Source organism: Cynocephalus volans, chromosome 10 (assembly GCF_027409185.1).
Source record: "Cynocephalus volans isolate mCynVol1 chromosome 10, mCynVol1.pri, whole genome shotgun sequence".
Lineage (NCBI taxonomy): Eukaryota > Metazoa > Chordata > Mammalia > Dermoptera > Cynocephalidae > Cynocephalus > Cynocephalus volans.
In genome coordinates this window covers 74,280,899-74,301,569 of record NC_084469.1, presented here as the reverse complement: position 1 = coordinate 74,301,569, position 20,671 = coordinate 74,280,899, and the positions used below count along the sequence as shown (strand labels likewise).

General features: G+C 48.0%; 1 pseudogene; it reads left to right on the top strand.

Annotated features, from left to right (window-relative positions):
* The first annotated feature begins 17,921 nt into the window (after positions 1-17,921).
* LOC134387444 (ubiquitin-like modifier-activating enzyme 1) lies at positions 17,922-18,608 on the top strand (annotated as a pseudogene).
* Positions 18,609-20,671: the final 2,063 nt, after the last annotated feature.

Genomic DNA, 20,671 nt, shown 5'->3' with positions numbered 1-20,671 from the left:
TCTCCCCTCCGCCCTTCTTCCTTCCCTTCCCTCCTCACCCCAGGACGACAGAACCATTCAGGAAAACCGAGGTGGAGGCAGCAGCAGGAAAATGGTCCAGCCCAGTCCCCTCCCTCATGGCTGGGGCTGGCAGTTAACCCCTTCCTGGGAGGACAGGCTCCGGCTCCGGCTCCAGCTCCACCATGGAGGTGGGGATCAAGGACGGGAGATGGCTGGGAGCCCTGGTCTGGGGCCCAGGAGCTGCTGTCCCTCAGCTGTTTGGGCCTGTGGCCCTATCTCCTGTTATAACTTTGAGGCAGACTTAGGGCAACTTGACAAGGGCAGATCTCCCTCCCAGGCACAGGAGCCCCCAGGGGAGAGCCTACCAGAGATGGGGGAGGGGAGTCCCGGAGCTGGCCCAGAGTCTGCTGTCTGAGTAAAACCTACACTTCCCAAGGTTAAAGACAATTTGCCGTGTCAGCTCAGCAGACCTCCAAATCCCTCTGCCAGTCCCTGTCCTGTACCTGGTTCTCTCCAGCCCCAGGCAGGAGACTCAGAACCATCCCCTCAAGCCCACTCAGGCCCTTCTCCTAGAACTCTTCAGCCCCTGGAACTCCTCGGCAGTTCCTCTGGGTGTTGCTTCCTGGGTGGGAGGGCAGAGTCCAGTGGGGCGGGCCCCCAGATAAGACTGAGGAATGTGCCTGGCTTGCTGGAGGTGACCACTGTGGAGGCAGATGCCTCGCCCTGGCCCTGAAGCTGGGAAGACTGGGCCAGTCTGTGAGGGTGGGGCCCAGGACCCTGGCCCCAACAGGCCACTGGGTCAGGCTAAGCCAAGCAGTGCCACCATGTCCTGAGCATTGGCAGGAGTTAATTACAGAAAGAACTTGCCAGGGCCTGGGGCATAGAGCATGGGGCACCAAGGTTGATCAATGTGGAGCAGGAAATGAAGGTACCAGCAGGGCCACTCCAAATAAGGCAGATCATCAGGTAACAAAGACTCAGACTTAGGGGGCATCTCAGTAATGACCCCAGTCTAACACCCTCATTTTATAGATGGGAAAATAAAGTTGCCCAGAGAGGGTAAGCTACATGGCTAAGTTCACACAGCAAGCCCAGGGCACAGCCAGGGATGAATGAGAAGTTTGCAGTAGGTGATGGAAGCCAGCCTGGGGGTGAGATGTCCTGCAGCTATTTCTGGCTGCCTGCCACCAGCTAAGCCTTCTCTGCCATCCAGCCTCAGGGGGAGGGCTGTGCCAGCAACATGGCCCCTGTGTCTCCAGGATCACTGGTGGGAATGGAGCTGCATTTCTGGGGTTAGCTGGGCATCTGTGCTGCCAGGACGGGACACTGGGGTAGGCATGCTGCTGGATCTGCCAGCAGCTTGGCATTAATTAATCTCCTGGAAGCTTGTCTGTTGAGTCCCTAATAAGGAACAGATGGGACAACCCCAGTGAGCACATGCAAACAAGAGGGGCAGAGAGGGTAATGCTCCCCTATACCACTTGCACCCCGATGGCCCCCTCAGCTCCCCTCCTGCCCATTCACTCCCTTCCTACCCAGCTCCCTGGTTTCCAAGACCTTCCCACATTCAAGTGCTCTGCTTTCCTCCTGTATAGTCTGGGTCCCCTCACTAGCACTAATTCCAAACAGCCCTGCCACACCTGGGCTATAGCAGTAGAGATGGGTCTATTTTCCCAGCTCTGTCTCCACTGCCTGACTTTGGGGTGGCCTTGTCCCCAGAGCAAGAACCAGCTCCTTGAAGTTCCCCTCTAAGATGACTGTCAGATTGGCCACTGGCTGTGGGTCCACAGCATGGAAGGCCCTTTCAGAACACACCTACAAGAAGCCACTGGGCTCCTGGGTTCATCCAAGACAGCCCAGACGTGGCACAATCAGGAGCATGAATTCAGTTGGTCATGCAGTATTGGGCAAGTGACTTAACTTCTCTGTGACTCATTTTCTCTGTTGGTAAAAACATGAGGGTAAATCCACCTACTTTGAATGAGAAAATGAATCCATGAAGCAACCTGCCTACCCACTTAGAACCTAGAGTTTCTGCCTTGAAAACTCCATGGGCTGTTTTTTGTTTGTTTTCTAAGAACTGCTATCCAGTGAGGACTGTGAAAGCACCAGAAGCCAGCCTTCCACCTGCTCAGTGCAGGCCTGCTCCTTCCCAGCTCCATGGGCCTTCTTCACAATGGCACTTCCAAGTGACTGTGGCCATCAAGCTCTCAGGAGTGCTCCTGCTGTTTCTGTCCATAGGCCCTCACCCGGCCCCATACCCCAGGCCCTAGAAGAGCCCCACGAAATAAACCAGTGGGTAGAGTGACCTTTATGGGGAAGACTGGGTGGCAAATTCTTGGTAGCTTACTCTGGCCCCAAGTCACAGGGACTCCTGGCTACACTCAGTCCCTAATGAGGTTTTCAAGAGCAAGACTCAACCTGGGACCCAAAATGGTAGGTACAGCAAAGGGGGGTTGTGAAGATCAGGAGGGAGGGTGAAGGGCCAAAAGGTGGACCTGCAAATTTGACAGCCAGTATGGTCAAAGTGAAGGGCACCCAGAACCAACCCATCCCCCAGAGGGACTACACTGTGTTAAGCAAGAGGGATGGCCCCCAAGCTGGGCTCATGAAGGCCCAAGGGGGCATCAAGAAGCAGAGGGCAGCTGAGGCAGTCCCTTCCCTGCCCACCTCTGGGGTCACTGTCACCATCACTGCTGAGCCACCACCAGCCTCTCACAGGCCTGCAGCATGGAAGAATGCCCACTAATTTGAGAGGCCCTGAGGTCTTGGGCCCTTCCCCAGCACTGGGCATGAGGCCTGGGAGCTCTAAACACCCAGAAAAGCAAGGCAGGGTGTCCAGCTGCCCCTTCAAGTTTCCATTGGAGGTGGGGGAATAAGGGCGCCCATCCTTCCTCCTAGCCTGGCATCAACAAGGCTGCTCAACTAGAGACAGTACCTGCCCTGGGCCAGGCCACCACAGGCTCCTTCACAGAGAGAGCTGAGGTCTGAATGGCTCCTCTCCCCCAGCAGGGCAGGTGTCCGGTGAAGGGGTAGGGAGACTCACTGGTGCCCAGCAGAGGGGCGGGGCTGGGTCCTCCCTGCCCACCTGCCCCATGGGGCAGCCACTCTGAACATTCTCTCCCTGTACCTGGATTCTGCCTGGAGGCTCTGGCTTCAGAACCAACACTACTCGCTGAGGCTGGCAACCAATGACTGAGCAGCAGCGGCTGCCAGCCTGGCTGGGCCTTCCCAACCCCGACAGATCAGATCTTATCAGGGCTTCAGGGACAGCCTTACCTGGACACTATCTCACTGTTGTCTGGCTGTCTCCACCCCATGGCAAAGATCCTATCTGTGAGATTCTCTCCAGCACATTCCCATCGCCTGCTGGTCTGGCCCTCTCTCCCTCAGCTGATCGTTATCAGGGGCCAGCAGAGAGTGCCCCTAGCAAAACCCCATAAGGGGCCCGCCACCCAAAACACTGCAGGTCTCATCCAAGATGAGTGGTAAAGACAGACCAAATACCCAACGGGGCAGAGAGGAAGGGTAGGAGGAGGGGACAACAAAACAGCCACAGTCACCCAGCCCCTTAAGCCAGGAAAGTGGTACTTGCCCCCATACCGCTGCCACTCTGTCCTCTCCCAGCCGCCTGACCACCCCACAACATGCCAACTCCTTCCCATGCAGGACTGGTGCACTCGCTGATCCCTGCCTGCAACTGTTCCCTCACATGGTCTGAAGGGTCATCCCACCACTTCATACAATCTCAACTCAAAGGTCACCTCCTGGCCAAAGGAACCACACTAGGAACTCTCTCATAACATCGTGTCACTGTCTTCATCACAAACATCACTATGGGATCTTTTTGTTCTTTCATCTTCATTTGTTACTTGGCCACAGGCAGCCAGCTAGAATGTCAGCTCCCTGATAGGCCTCGTCTGTCTAGCTAACAGCTCCTACCCAACACCTACCCAATGGCAGAGTAGGTGCTCAATATCTGGGGACTGAATGCATAATTCTCTCCAGGATTTGTCCTCCTCATCTTTTCTCCCATCACTACCAATACCCATCTGGTGGACTGGCTCAGCTTCCAGAGATGTGTGAGCAGCGGCGGGCTTCCACCTCCTGGGCCCCAGGGCTGCTGGTCTTGGCCAATTGTTGTTCCTGAACAACCAGCAGGGCCCAAGACCCACAGTTTGGTTCAAAGCTGCCTCAGGGGACAGCGTGCTGCTGACATTGTGTCCAGGCTGGCCCAGTGGCCCCACCTTGGCCGGGATTGTTGGGTGAGGTCATGCCCAGCCCTGCTGTCCTGCCAGGGAGGGAAGGGCTAGAAGTAACCAGCACCTAGGCACAGAGAGACAAGTATCTGCATGAGAGGGGGCACAGCTCCTGGGAGTCATCCCGGGCAGGGGACAGGAATGGCCTGCGCTGGAGCCACATCCTTCTGAAAGGGTCCAGGAAAGAATCTACAGTAAGCAAGCCCAGCCCCTGTGCTGTGGCGGAGCGTGCTAGAGCTGAGGCCAGCCCCCTCTCTGCGTTGATGATCAGACTCCCACACCCCAAGCCCTCCATCCAAATGCCCCGGCAACAGCAGTGCCCCCTCCACTCTGCTTTGCCCACAGCACCCAGGTGCCTAACTTCAGCTCATGCCCCGTTGTGGTGAAAGCATTTAACTGGAACCAGGGCCTTGGGGGGCCCTGGGGGAGAAGGTGGACAGGACATTGGGGCCGGGAGAGAAAGGTTCAAGGACAGGAGGCAACTGGCCATAAGTTTAAGCTGTGGATAGGACCCCATTTGCAAGTGGGGGTGGGCAGTGGGGGCCAGTTAGAGTAGAGAAAATATTCTTGGAATTTGGAGGAGTTGAGAGGGCAGGAGGCCATGGGGGAGCAGGACAGCAGGGACGTGGACGGGGTCTGCCATGGGCTGGATTGTGTCTCTTGCAGATGGCAAGCCCAGGGAGCACAGGGACCAGGGTTTTCCAGATGGAGTATGTGTGGGTGCTGGTGAAGTCAGGTCCCCACCTGGGCTCCTAGGAGAGGAGAGCTGGCGGGGGTGGGGGAGCGTCCTCAGGGACAGTTTCAGGGCCCTTGCCCTGGCTTTTGGGGGTGGGTCTCTGAAGCCCCCCACAGAGTAGGAAAGTGACTGAGGGTCCCCAGGGGTGGGAGTCGCGGAGGGTCTCGCGGGCTCGGCCTGGCCTAGGTCCCCCTCTCCGCATCGCGCCCCTCCTCCCCACTTACCTGGGCGCCGCGGCCCGGGCTGGGGAAGCTTGCTCGGCGGGGCCGCGGGGCAGGCTCATGCCCGCGTCACGGCGCGGCCGGCGGGGACTGCGGGGCGGCGTTGGCGCCGGGCTCCGGGCGGGGACGGCGAGGTAGGCGCGGCCGCCGGCTCCGGCTGGGGATGGGACTCGGCTGTGCTCCCCTCTCCGCCCCGGTCCCGCCGCCCCGCCCTCCGGCGCGGTCTCCGGGCGCCCGGCCCCCGCCGTATTCCTCCGAGCCGCGGGACACGCGCTTCCGTCCCGGGCCCCGACCCTGCTCCCCGACCCTGCTCCCCTCAAGTCGCCTTGGTTCCCCAGGCTCAGCTCTACCGACCCTCCGTGGGCCCCAGATCCCAATCTCACATCGCCTCTCAGCCCCTGAACGCTGAACCCCACATCAGCTCCCAGCCCCCAAATCTCACCCACCCCAAACTTCTTCAGGGATCACATACACACCCATTGCTCCCCAGTCCTCTTCATCCTCGGGCCATCCACAGCCCAGCCTCCCCATTGGAGGCCACCCAGCGACCTCTTCCGTCCCCCGCCCCCGCCCTCCCCGCACGTCACTGCCCCTCAGTCCCTGTGCAGGCGCAGGGTCACTGCCCTTCGGGAATCACAAGCCACACGTCTTCTCAGCTGTGCCAGGCAGGGATGGGGAAGAAGTCGCCTAGCGCCTCCCTCCCTCGGGAGGAACCGTCCCCCTCTCTGGTATTCAGGTCTGCACCTTTCACCCCGGTGGTTCTCAAAGTGCTGTCCCTGGACGAGAAGCATGGGCATCACCCTGAAACTTAGAAAGGCAGATTCCCCACTCACCCCAGACTTATGAAATCAGAATTTCTGGGAGTTTCCCAGAAATCTGTGTTTTAAGAGGCCCCCAGGTGATTCTGATGCATGCTAACATTTGAGAACCACTGCTTTAGACCATATACTGTATACAAAACAACAAAAGGCCACATCTGAACTGAAGTCCTGAGAAATGCAAATACTCCAAGTCCAGCCATTATCCAGGTTTCTCAGACGGACAGGCCTAACACACTGAGGGACCAAGAGCTCCAGCATCCGTCCGTGGAGTATATCCCCCTGCCTCTAAGACATCTGGGCCTCAGCCTTGCCCAGAGAACTTCTAAGGGGGGTGCTTTCCTCCCCCTGAAAATTTCCCTGGATGGTCACTGTGGTGACTGTGACCTCCTAGCAGCCTCCAGCCCTGAGCCTGAACTCGCCAGCCCCAGCCTGCCAGAGGAAGAGGTGGCCACCCCAGTCCCCACAGCCAAGCTGACCTGGGCCTCCACCTCCTGACCTTCCTCTGCATCTTCCAAACTTGACCCCGCCTGCTCTGCTTCAAACCACGGCCCATAAAACCCCCAGCACATGATCCATCATGGCAAACTGTTTTTGGCACCAGAAACCTCTGGAGGAGTTTTGGCCAATGAGTTTTCACAGTAAAAAGACATCTTCTCTAGAGTGCCATTTCCCAAACTTCTTCATTCTCTCATCCTCATAATTTTTGCCCAGTCCCCTCTTTCTGTACTATTGTCATCTAAATAGCTTTTGATTTAAACTTTTTATTTTGAGATATTTGTAGATTCACATGCAGTTGTAAGATATGATACAGAGAGATTCTGAGTCCTCTTGACTTAATTTCTCTCAATGGTAACATCTTGCCAAACTACAGTACAATATCACAACCCAGATACTGACATTGGCACAGTCAGATATGGAACATTTCCATCACCACAAAGATCCCACCTGTTGACCTTTCACAGCCACGCCCACTGCCCTCCCACTTCCACCGCTTCCTTAACCCCTGGCAACCACTATCTCTTCTCCTTTTCTATACTTTTGTCATTTCAAGAATGTTGTAGAATTGAAATCATAAGTATGTAATCTTTGGGGATTGGCTTTTTTTCACTCAGTAATCTTCAGCGATTCATCCAAGTCATTTTATTGCAGAGTAGTAGTCCACGGCACTGATGTGCCACAGTTTGTGTAATTATACACCCATTGAAGGACATCTGGGTTGTTTCCAGTTTGGGGCTATTGCAAATAAAGCCGCTTTAAACATTTGTGTACAGGTTTTTATGTGAACATAAGCCTTTATTGCTCTGAGGTAAATATCTAAGAGTACAATTGCTGGGTCATATAATAGTTGCATGTTGAATTCGTTTTAAAAACTGCCAAACTCGGGCCGGCCCGTGGTTCACTCGGGAGAGTGCAGTGCTGACAACACCAAGCCAAGGGTTAAGATCCCCTTACTGGTCATCCTTAAAAAATAAATAAATAAAATAAAATAAAATAAAACTGCCAAACTGTTTTCTAGAATGGCTGTACTATTCTACATTCCCACCAGCAACGTATGAATGATCCAGTTTCTTCACATCTTCACCAGCATTGGGTGTTATCACTAGTTTTTTGTTTTGTTTTGTTTTGTCTTAATTCACTCTGATAAGTGTGTAGTGATATGTTGTTGTGGTTAATTTTGCATTTCCCTAATGGCTATGATGTAAAGTATCTTAGATGTTCAAAAGATGTAGAACATCTTTTCATGTGCTAATTTGCTGCCTGTGTATTTTCTTCAATGAATTGTTTTTAATGTTTTTTGCCCATATTCTAATTTGATTATATGAGAGTTCTTTATATATTTGAATTTTGAGAGTTCTTTATATATTCTAGATACTAGTCCTTTTTCAGATAAGTGTTTTGCAAATATTTTCTCCCAGTCTGTAGCTTGACTTTTCACTCACTTAACAGGGTCTTTCACAAAGCAAAATTTTTAAATTTTGATAAAGTCCAAATTACCCATTTTTCTTTTTACCGTGCTTTTGGTGCCAAGTTTAAGAACTCTGGATTTTCTCCTGTGCTTTAGTCTAAAAGTTCTATAATTTTAAGTTTTAGATTTAAGTCTGTGATCCATTTTGAGTTAAAGTTTGGAGGAGATGTGAGATTTGGTAGAGGTTTTGTGTTGTTTTGCGTTTGTTTTGTTATTTTTGCCTATTGATGTCCAATTTTTCTAGCACTGTTTGCTGAAATGGCTCTCTTTCTTCCATTGAATTGCTTTTGTAACTTTGTCAAAAATCAGTTGGACCTATTTCTGGGTTCTCTTTTCTGTTCTGTTGATCTGTGTGTCTATCCTTCTGCTAATAGCACACAGTCTTGATTACTATAACTATATAATAAGTCTTAAAATCAGGTAGACTGATTCCTCCTAGCTGATTCTTTTTCAAAATTGTTTTAGCTCTTCTAGTTCCTTTGCCTTTCCATATAAATTTTAGAATAATCTTATCTATATTTATCTATAGAATACCTTGCTGGGATTTTCATAGAAATTGCAATAAACATGTATATCAGTTTGGAGAGAATTGACATGTTTACTATGTTGAGGCTTCCAATCCAAGAACACAGTATATGTCTCCATTTATTTATATCGTCTTTGATTTATTTCATCAGCATTATGCAGCTTTTATTATGCAGTTTTCAGCATACAAGTCCTATACATTTTTAATTTGATTTACACCTACGCATTTTATTTAATTATTTTTGGCAATTTTAAATGGCATCGTATTTTTAATTTTGCTGCCCACGAGTTCATTGCTAGTATATAGAAATAACTTTTTTGTTTGGTATATTTGTCTTTTGAAATCTTGCTGAATTTACCTATTAGTTCTAGGAGTTTTGGGGGGGGGGTTGGTAGATTCTCTGAGATTTTCTACATAGATAATCACATCTTCTGCACATAGAGAAGTTTTATTTCTTTCCTATCTGTATATCTTTTACTGCTCTATCGCACTGGTTAGAATTTTCAGCACTATGTTGCAGTGAGAACTGGCATCCTCGCCATGTTCTGATCTCGGGAGAAAGAATTCAATTTTTCATCATTAAGTATAAATGTTAGTTGTAGGTTTTTTGTAGATTTTCTTCATCAAATTGAGGAAGTTCTCCTCTCCCTTTTTTTAAAAAAAATTTTATTGTGAATGATTGTTGAATCTTGTCAAATGCTTTTTCTATATTGACTGATATGTGGTATGATCATGTGATTTTTCTTTTTTAGCCTGTTAATAGGGTGGATTACATTAATTGACTTCAATTTTTTTTTAATTAGCTTCAAGTGAAAAACCAGCCTTGCATTCCTAGAATAAACCTCATTTGGTCATGGTGTATAATTCTTTTTAAATATCGCTGAATTTTATTTGCTAATATTTGGTTAAGATTTTTGTGTCTATATTCATAAGGGGTATTGGTTTGTGGTTTTCTCTTTGCCTCCCTCTCTCCCTTTCTTTCTTGGTATTATCTTTATCTGGTTTTAGTATCAGGGTAATACTGACTTTATAAAATGAATTCAACAGTATTCCCTCTTCTATTTTCTGGAAGAAACTGTGAGAATTCTTCAAATGTTTGGTAGAGTTCTCCAACAGAAACATCTAGATCTGGAGATTTCTTTTTGGGAATTTTAAAAATTGAAACCCAATTTTCTTAATTGTTATCAGGCTATTCAAATGATCTATTTCATGTTCATGAGTTGTGGTAGTTTGTGTTTTGGGGGGGAGAGGTTATTTCATCCGGGTCAAATTCATGTGTATAGAGTTGTTTGTACTTTTTTCTTACTATTGTTATTTTATTTTATTTTTTTATATCTGCAGGGTCTGTAGTGATATTCCCTGTTTTATTCCTGATATAAGTCATTTGTGTCTTCTGTTACTCTTTTTTCCTCTGTCAGTCTTGACAGAGGTTTGTTGTTTTTATTGATGTTTTCAAAGAACCAGCTGTTTATTTCATTGATTTTCTCTATTTTTTTTTTTATTTTTAGATTTTGCTGATTTCTGCTCTTCCCTTTATTATTTCTCCCTTCTTCTTGCTTTGGGTTTATTTTGCTTTTCTTTTTCTAGGTCTTTAAGGTGAGAGCTTTGATTGTAGTTCTATATCCTTTCTGATTTTCTACCTAGTCGTTCTACCAATAGTTGGAGAAAGGTGTTGATGTTTCTAACTATAACTGTAGATTTGTCCATTTCTTCTTTCAGTTCTATTGGTTTTTGTTACACATATTTTGTGGTTCTATAATTTTTGGTGCATACACATTAAGGATATATTCTTGTTAGATTGATTCTTTTGTTATTATATACTGTTCCTCTCTGTCTCTGGTAATTTTTTTTTGCTCTGAAGTCTACTATGATGGTTAATATTTGGTGTCAACTTGACTGGGTTAAGGGATATCTAGATAGCTGGTAAAGCATTCTTTCTGGGTTTGTCTGTGAGGGTGTTTTCAGAGGAGATTGGTGTGTGAGTCAGTGGCCTGAGTGGGAAAGATCTGCCCACAATGTGGGTGGGCACCATCCAGTCAGCTAGGTACCTACCAGATAGGACAAAAAGACAGAGGAAAGGCAAATTTGCTCTCTCTCTCCTAGAGCTGGGACACCCCTCTTCTACTGTCCTTGGATACCAGAATTTCAGACTCTCTAGCCTTTGGACTCTCAGATTTGCACCAGCGGCCCCCATGTCCTCAGGCCTTTCACCTCCGACTGAAAATTACACCATCAGCTTCCCTGGTTGTGAGGCTTTTGGACTTGGACTGAGCCATGCTACCAGAATCCCAGGGTCACCAGCTTGCAGATGGCCTATCGTGGGACTTTTCAGCCTCCATAATCCCATGAGCCAAGTCCCCTAATAAATCCCCTATTGTCCATCTATCCATCTATCTATCTACGTATCTGTTCTATTGGGTCTGTCTCTCTGGAGAATCCTGACTAATACAAGGGTACTTTAAAAAGTTCATGGAAAAATTCATATCTTTTAATTTATTTTTCCAAGAACTTTTATTTTTGTGTATAGTTCTTTAGTGGTTGCTGTAACTATTACATTGTGTCTATTTAACTTATTGCAGTCTACTGGTGTGATCATTTTACCAGTTTGAGTGAAGTATAGAAACATTACCTCCCTTTAGGTTCCTTTATGCTCCCTAATTTATAATATAATTGTCTTAAAATTTTCCTTTACATACATTTAGAACCACATTAAATGGTGTAATAATTTTTGCTTCAGCTGTCAAACCTAATTTAGAAAACTCAAGAGGAGAATGAAAGTCTATTTATTTGCCCATATGTTTGTGTACCATGTTCTTTCATCCCTCTTGATGTTCCAAATTTCCTTCTTTAACATTTCTGTTTAGACAATTTCCTTTAGCCATTTTTTAGGGTAGGTATCAATTCTCTTAGTTTTCCTTTACCTTGAAATATCTGGATTTGCCATTCATTCCTGAAGAACATTTTCACTGGGTATAGGATTCTGGGTTGACTGTTCTTTTCTTTCAGCACTTGAAAAATATTGTCCCACTTCCCTCTGGCCACCATGATATCTAGTGAGAAATCTGCTGTCATTGGAATGGTGTTTGTTCTATATGTAAAGTATCATTTCCTTTGGCTGCTTTCAAGATTTTTTTTTTCTTTACCTTTAGTTTTCAGTTTAATTATGATGTATCCTGGAATGAACTTCTTTGTGCTGTTGTCTTTCAGACTCACTCAGCTGCTGCTGCTGCTTTTTCTTTTCTTTTTTTGTGGCTGGCTGGTATGGGGATTCGAACTCTAGACCTTGGTGTTACAAGGCCATGCCACTAAGCTTCTTGAATCTGTAAGTCAATGTCCTTTACCAAATTTGGGAAGATTTTACCCATTATTTCTTTGAGTACTTTTCCAGCCCTGCCTTCTCCTCTCTTTCAGGGACTCTGATGACACAAATATTAGATCTTTTGTTATAGTCTTACAGGCCCCTGGGGCACTGTTTATTTTTGTTTTATTTTTCAGCCTATTTTCTCTCTTTTATTCAGATTGGGCAATTTCTATTGTTCTCTCTTCCAGTTCACTGATTCCTTCCTCTGTCCCCTTTTTTCTGTTGTCCAGCCACCCACTAAGCTTTTTATATCATTAGAAATCATGGTGGCCAGAAGAAAGTGGAATAATATTTTTCAAGTGCTGAAAGAAAAGAGTAGTCAACTCAGAATCCTATACCCAGGATTTTCAGTTCTAAAATTTCCATTTGGATCTCTTTATATCTTGTTTCTTTGCCGGCTTTCTATTTTTTTCATTTGTTTCAAGCATATTCATAATTGCTCGTTGGAGCAGTTTTACAATAGTTGTCAGATCATTTTTTTTTTTTTGGCAGATAACTTAACATCTCTGTCATCTCAGTGTTGGAATCTATTGACTGTCTTTTTTCACTCCGTTTGAGATCTTTCTGAATTTTGGTATGAGTGCTTTTTGGAAACATTTTGGACATTTCCATATTAGATTATGAAACTAGATCTTGTTTAAGCCTCTGTGTTAGCTGACTTTCTCTCATGCTGCTCCAGCAGGGGAAGGGGAGCGCCGTCTGCTTACAGTCAGGCGGAGGTGAAAATCCAGGTTCTCCACGTGGCCTCTGCCGACACCTCGGAGGCTGCTGCTCATTCCTGCTGGGCAGGGGTGGGAGTTCCAGCTCTCATGTTCTCCACCGACACCACCATGGGGGTGGCCCTGTTACCATCGTGATGACTCTCCACTAGGCCTCCTCTGACACCCCAGAAGGTGAGGGAAGGGGACATCTCATTATTGTCAGGTCAGGTGGAGTCCAGGTCTACTGACACTGCAGCAGGAGAGCCTCATTATTGGCTGGATGGGATGTTGGGGTGCCTGTCACAGCCTAGTGAGGGTGGAAATCTAGGGTCCTCACTCAGCCTTTGCTGGTGTGGTTAGAGGTGGGACCACAGTTTTTTTCTGTGGTTTTTGGCTGAGACTGGTCATTGCCTAAAAATATTTTGTTTTGCCAGGATACCCTCTTCTTTGATCCCTTGGCTAGAGAGAGCAGGCTTTTGTTTTTTTTGTTTTTGTTGTTGTTGTTTTGTCTGTGTCTATTGGCATTCCTGGGTTGCTGGCTTCTTCAGCTCCAAGTGTGCCATGTATGAGGCAAAAGGAAAAGGCAGGAAAATCACCACTGTGTTGTTGCTTGGGTCCCATGTTCCCTAGCCTGTCTGCCTTCTTCTCTCCACCTTTCAGAGACTTTTTGTATTTGTTTTACACATGATTTCCAGGGTTTTTAGTTGTACTTCGGGGGAGGAACAGGGAAAAGGAGGCCTACTCCATTATCCCAGAAACGGAAGTGCCAATTTACTTTAAAAAACAGAAGCAAAAACAAAAAATCCCATAAACATCATTCCTGCTCTGTCCTTGAACTAAGCAATAATATCCATTAAATCCTAGGTCTGATGGTGCTAGTTACATATATACATACTCTACTCCAGCCAATAAAGGACTATATATATATATGTAACTAGCACCATGAGACCTGTGGGGGGTGTGTCTGTGTATAGATGATACATATATATACACATACCACATATGCGTGTGTGTGCATATATATGCATACACATATAATTTTATTGAAGTATGGTTGACATGCAATAAACTCCACATATTTAAAATGAACAATTTGATGAGTGCTGACACAGGTATACACCCACGAGACTATTAGCACAATCAAGATAGTGAACATATCTCCATCATTGCATAGTTTCTTCCCCTCTCTTACATTTCTCTTTATCACTTCCCTGCCTGTCAACCATTCACTTGCTTTCTGTCACCATCTACTACTTTGCATTTTAAAATAATTTGGTAGATATAGACATACATTGGAATAGAACTCAGCAATAAAAGGAACAAACTGCAGTCATGCACTGCATACTGACGTTTTGGTCAACAACGGACTGCACGTACAACAGTGATCCCGTAAGATTACAATGGAGCTGCAAAATTCCTATCGCCTACTGACGTAAGTACGCTCTGTTTGTGCAGTGATAAAATCACCTAACAACACATTTCTCAGAATGTATCCTCCATCATTAAGTGACACATGATTGTACTGATACGTGCAGTAACATGGATGAATCTCAAAATAATTATGCTGAGTAAAAGTGAAAGAAGCCAAACAAAAAAGAGTATATACTGTATGATTCCACACACACACATGCATGCACACATGCATGCACACACACAATACAAATATATGATATATGTCACAATATAACATATAGTACATATATGAGAAGACTACAAAAAATTCATGGAAAAATTGAATTAAAGATAATACAAATCCTTCCATGAACTTTTTGAAGACCCCTCATATATCACATCTCAAAAATATGAAACTATTTTATTCATGTGCTACCTAATCAAGCATTTGCCCATCCACTACTCTGAAAAATCTTCCCAAGTTCCAAATTCCAAATTTGAACTCGGAAGGTGCACCCTATAAGTTTTCACTCAACCCTTGGGTGGGGGGCAGGGGCTGGGGGGTGGAGGACACAGTGGATCACCAAGAAAAGACTTAAATGTGGAACTTAAATGTCCCAGCCACAGCTTGACATCCCTCTGGCTGTGAGGCCAATGGCAAGTAATTTCCCCTCCCACGACCTCAGGGCCCTCACGTTTAAAATCAAGCGTGGGACCAGGGCTGCCCCCAAATCTACAGATGAACCTACAGATGTCCCCTCCACCCCCAGCACTTTCTAAAGGAGATTAAATGAGGACATGACAACCAGGCACGGCTCTCCAGCTCATGACAGGGTCCTCAGTCCCAGTTTCACCCCAGCATTGATGCTGGACCTGGGGTCCCAGATGGGGTGGGGGCAGCACCCTGGCCCCTGGCTGGCTTTGCTTTAATCCTTTAGGCCTAAGCCTGCTGAGCTAAAAGACCACCATCCTGAGAAGCTCACAGACTGCTCAGCTCCAAATGGCCCCCACCAGGGAGGGCCCCTCAGCCCCACCAGGAAGACCAATTTTATTTTATTACATTTTCATTCCTCAGCCAGCACTCTTTCTAGGTCAAGAGACCAGCTTTGCTTCTCGGCTGAGCATTATCAAGGCTTTCAGTTGCTCCAGGCGCTGGCGTGTGGCCCCATTCATCTGGGAGGGAATGAGCTTGAGTGGCCACGGTGGAGGTGTTGGGAGCAACCCAGCGGCACGTTCTCCTGGGCAGCATATGGCTAAGCCCAGGAGCTGTGATGGCAGCCCCAGGCCCATGTCTGGGCCTGTGGGTGGGCACCAGCGCAGGCACCTGCAGCATTCTTTTCCCGAATCCTATTGCTTTCCCCCCTCTTCTCTGGTTCACCTGGTCCTCCATGGCTGGGAAGAAACACCACAGCCCTAGTAATCAGTAACTCCAGTCAGGATGTGATGCCTGGGGAAACTGAGGCAATGAATAAGGTGAACTCACCTCTGCACCTCTATTTCCCTCTGGAAATTGGGGAGGTGAACCCCATATGACCCACACTAGAGGCTCTGCTCCGAAGGACAGAAGGGCTCCAGGCAGAGAAGGACAATGTTTAGGCACATAGGCTCCAGGATCAAACCGACTAGTTCAAGTCCTGGGTCCACACCTGAGCAACTTACCCAGCCTCTCTGTGCCTCAGTTTTGTAATCTGTAAAGTGGGGGAGATCATGATGATAAGAGACTCTCCCCTTCTAGAATTATGAGACAGTACACACAAATCCCTGGGAACAGGACCTGGCAGGTGGGACAGACCCAAAACGGGTTCATTATCATCCATGGTACTTCTGTATTTACTTTTGCATATTCATTTTCTAAATTCTGTACAGTGACCATGTGCAAATTTTTCAAGGAAAAAAAGAACAATTGTATAAGTACAAAATTTGTTACTTTAAGTTAAGGGATGTGATTACTCCCTCTGACTCCCCCCCTCCAATGGGCTATTTTGGGGGTGGTGCAGGGACAGTGCCCTGTGGGAGGTTAAGTTCTGGATTCTGATTGCCTCCTGGGTGCAGAGGGCAGCCCAGGCCTCAGGGCCTAACCAGGCCTCACGCTGGAGAGGGAGGGAAGGAGGCAGCGTCCAGTGCACTTGAAAATGCTCATTGAGGACAGAGGCATCTCCAGCTCGAGACTCTTCACCACTGGGAGCTTCAATGTCCTCCCCTGGAAATGGAAACAAGGAGGTTAAACGAAATAATAGCTGCAGAAGCATCTAGCTGGAACATAGGATGGAGGGAGGGAAGGCTATTATCACAAGTCACTGCTTTAAATCATTAATAATTCTCTCTGGGCCTCAGCCCCCCAGGCCTGAGGTTTTCTCCCAGGAAATGCAAAGCGCTCTCTGCGGCTGACCCTTTCACTCTGTGTTTGTACTTCACTTGACAGTGTTCAAAGAATTTTCACCCACACTGTGAAAGTATTTCCCAGGCCCCGGCCACTCCAGCCACTTCACGATTTTTGCCAGATTCAAGCATCTCCTGTATTATTTCTTTGCTCAATACCTTTCTTTAAATCACCTTGCATTTTTCTATGTGCCTCAAGAACAAACTGTATAAATAAAATACCTTGAAAACAAAACAAGTACGTTAAATTTGTGCGGGCTAACATTGCCTGCCTAAGAAGCTCTAAGGCTTTTGTTTAAAAAGTCCAAGTGTCAGAGAGGTGCAAAACCCTTGCTACCACCTGTCTGAGACTTTTTCCTTGACAACAGTCAGAGTCTGAGAAGAAAAATGACTGAGAAGAAAAACTCCACTTTGCGGAGAGTGACCCGCATCATTCTATTTACCCCAGTGGTGTGAGTCCATACCTGGGGAAATACTGTATAGCTTACTGAACCTCACAGCAGCAATCCAGAGTAGGCATTGCAATCCTTATCTCACAGGTAGGGAAACTAAGGCCCAGGGAGTAGAAGGATCTGGCACAGTCACACCAGGACTTGAACTGGTAACCATGGAGACTCTATTTCTTGGGGCCTTGACAGAAGACGAAGATTCTTGCCCAGTCGTCCACCCATGGGGCCTCCTGCAAGGTCCTCTCTCCCCCAACACCCCCAGATCAGCTCCTGGGAAAAGGGTAGGCTCCAGAGAGCCAGACCCAGAAGAGATGCAGTCTGGAGCTATGAGGAGTCCCTGGAATCCCAGGCAGCTCCAGTGCAGCCATCGGATTGGTGAATTCTTTTCAATGGTGTTGGGGAGAGGCTGGTGTCTGTGAGAGCCCCAGGCCCCTCAGCTGAACAGGAGCACTGAGATCTGGGCCAGTTGACCAGTTAAGATGAGGTCCTGTCCTGTCTCCCTTCCCCCAGCTCGACAGTGACACAAACCAGCCTCCCTGGTAACCTTCACTTCAAAGGGGACTGACCAGGAGGGGGGTGGAAAGGAAGCCTCTGGAAGAGGCTGGGCAAGGGGTGATTTCCGATGGACTCAGAGAGAAGCTCTCAGGAAGGAGGCCCAGGATGACATTCCAGCCCCACCTCCCAGCACATGGCTCTCTCTGGGCAGTTCTCCTTGGGCTGCATTCCTGAGTGCACGTGTGATAAGCTAATAGCAGGTCTGACAAGCTGTTCCCTGGACAGGGGGCCAGCCAGCAGTGAAGCGAGGCTGGGTGCTTGGGCCAGTCTCTCCTGCATTACTGATTCATTGATTCATTCAACAAGCATCTGAGCACCTACTGTGTGCCAGACACTGGACACTGGGAACACAGTGGTGCATAAGAATAGCCCATGCCCTTGAGGAGTTCATGGTCTAGTACAAGACAGGCATGGATCTAAGAACTCCTCTGTTGATGACAGCCATCTAGAGGTGCTCAAGGCCATGCTGCCCAGCCCAGACAAGCTCCCTGGATTCAAGAGGCACCTGGTGACTTCGAGAAGGATGATAACAGCAACTTCCATATGGATTTCATCATGGCTATATCCAACCTCCGGGCAGAAAACTACAACATTCCCCCTGCAGACTGGCTCAAGAGCAAGCTGATTGCAAGGAAGATCACCCCAGCCATTGCCACGACCACAGCAGCTGTGGTTGGCCTTGTGTGTCTGGAGTTGTACGAGGTGGCACAGGGGCACTGACAGCTTGACTCCTACAAGAATGGTTTTTCTCAACTTGGCCCTGCCCTTCTTTGACTTCTCTGAACCCCTTGTCACACTACATCACTATAACCGAGAGTGGACATTGTGGGAGCGCTTTCGGGTACAGGGGCTACAGCCTATCGATGAGATGACCCTCAAAGAGTTCCTTGACTGCTTTAAGGCAGAGCACAAATTAGAGATCCTCATGCTGTCCCAGGTGTGTCCATGCTCTATTTCTTCTTCATGCCAGCTGCCAAGCTCAAGGAGCAGTTGGATCTGCTGATGACAGAGATCATAAGCCATGTGTTGAAGTGAAAGCTGGGCTGCCCTGTACAGGCACTGGTGCTTGAGCTGTGCTGCAATGATGACAGCGGTGAGGATGTCAAGGTCCCCTATGTCTGATACACCATTGCTGACCCCTATCTGCTCCTCAAGGCTGGCCCCAGTCTACCCCTCTCTAGACCCCTTCTAGCCCAGGTCTCCCATTCGGCCTCCGGCAGTGGCCCAGCTCACCAAGCCTAGTGTTCCCTCATCATTCCCTACCTGAACCCCTCTTCCCACTGCTTTCTATCTTGTTTGGAACCTGAATCCTAATAAAGAGTTATTATCTCCCCCAGAAAAGAGTGAGGGGGGAGGAGGCCAGAGTGGCAGAGCAGAGGGAAGAGTCTGGCCACGCAGGGTCTTGAAGGCCAGTTCAAGGGTTCGGTCTCCATCTTAAGCGTACCAGGGAGTTAGTCAAGGGTTTTATACAGAGGAGGGGATAAGATCTAGTTTGCATTTTGAAGTAAGTCCTTCTGGCTGCTCTTAGAGAATAGATGGAGTGGCCTCCTTGGAACTGGGGAGCAAGACAAGAAGCAAAAGTAAGTCTCGCAGGGGAGAGGTGGTGGCAGTGGACAGATCTGAGAGATCTTCAGAAGTCAAGTGTCCCTGACTCCTTGGTGACTGGCCACCGGGAGCCTGGAGAGTCAAGGATAAGAAGGAAGAAAAACAATGACCCTGAGACTAACATGACAGTATCAATTCTTCCATGTGCATAGAGAGAAAACCTAGTCCATGCTGTACTCCTTTTTCAAAAATAACATTTCACTCCCTCTCTCTTCTTTAACAAGGTGGACATTCCTGAGTGTCCGGCATGCCCCCGGAGAAATGCACCATCTTTTGTTTAACCAGCCCTTGACCGCTGGCCATTTAGCTGTCTCTATTTTTGCTTTTGTAAACAATGCCACAATGAGCACTCCTATGGCTAAATATTTGCACCCACACTTATAGAATGACACACGCTTACAGACTTCCTTAGGATAGATTTCTAAAACTGACCTGTCTTTGTTTTGGCTTCATTTTGCTACGTGATCCTGTTGCCCTCTGAGGACAGGCACCAATGGATGAAATCTTCCTAATGCCCATAAGGTCAAAGCACTTGTAGCTTTAATACCAGGTACCTGAAAAAAAAAAACAAATACAAAAAAACCCCAAACCAACAACCAGTTAACCAAAGGCTATTTATTATAAGTTTCACTGATTATTTAAATTAATTTGTGCGTCATCTGCTCTGCAGACTCCAAGCTTCCACTTGACAAGAGTCATACCTGTTTGGGTGAAAAGTTATTTGTTCAGTCCACGGATGAGGCTTGCTGAATATAGGGATTTGGGGACCCCTTGCCATACCTCCGAGCCCCTTGTCCAGGGTCTGAGATTTAGAGATGCCGGGGGAAGTTATTCCCCATGAATTTCCTCATCCTCTGGAGGGCCCTGCAGACAGGACATGAGGGCCACAGGGCTGCTGCTGGGAGGACCTGGGTAAGGAGAGGAGGGGAAGGTATGGGGGTAAGGTCAGCCCTCTAAGGGGGACAGTCCATGGCCTAATGGCTGGGGCAGTACCCTGGGGACCCACCCTGTGGCCATTTCCTAAAGCAGCTCTGTCCCTTAGCAACAAAATCGGCTAAATAATTTGTGGGGCCCAGTGCAAAGTGAAAATGTGGGACCCCCTTTTACAAATTATTAATAATTTCAAGGTGGCAACAATAAGGCATTAAAACAAGCACTGGGCTCTTGGAAGTGCAGGGCCCTGCGTGGCTGGAGAGGCCACCCGCATGCCTATGAAGCCAGCCCTGCTTGGCAAGTTTCTCCTTCCCAGAAAAGAGGTATTGTGGGCATGGAGCAGCAGAGAGCAAGCTGGGGAGGCCAGCTTGGGACAAATCAGTTAGAAAGGGCTCAGGCTTAGCCCCCTGCCACTGCAACCGGGGACCCTCTGGGGGTTTCCCTGAGGCTGCCTGTCAGGATAATGGAGTGGGTGGATTGGGTGGGTGTTGGGGGGAGGCAGATGGGGCCAGAGACCCATCAGACAGGTGTGCACAGAACACCTCTGCGGCCACAAGCCTTGCAAGCTGAGCCTGCAAGAGGAGGGGGTATGTGTGCAGAGCCAGGAGAAGGATGCTGAGACTGGCAACTGTGTGAGTCGGCCCTCAGAGCCACCCCTTGACACAGCAGCTAGTGTTCCCCCCACTGCACCTATGGGGAAACGGAGGCCCAGTGATGGGAAATGGCAGAACCCTGACACCCTGACTCCCACTCACCTGCTCTTCCTC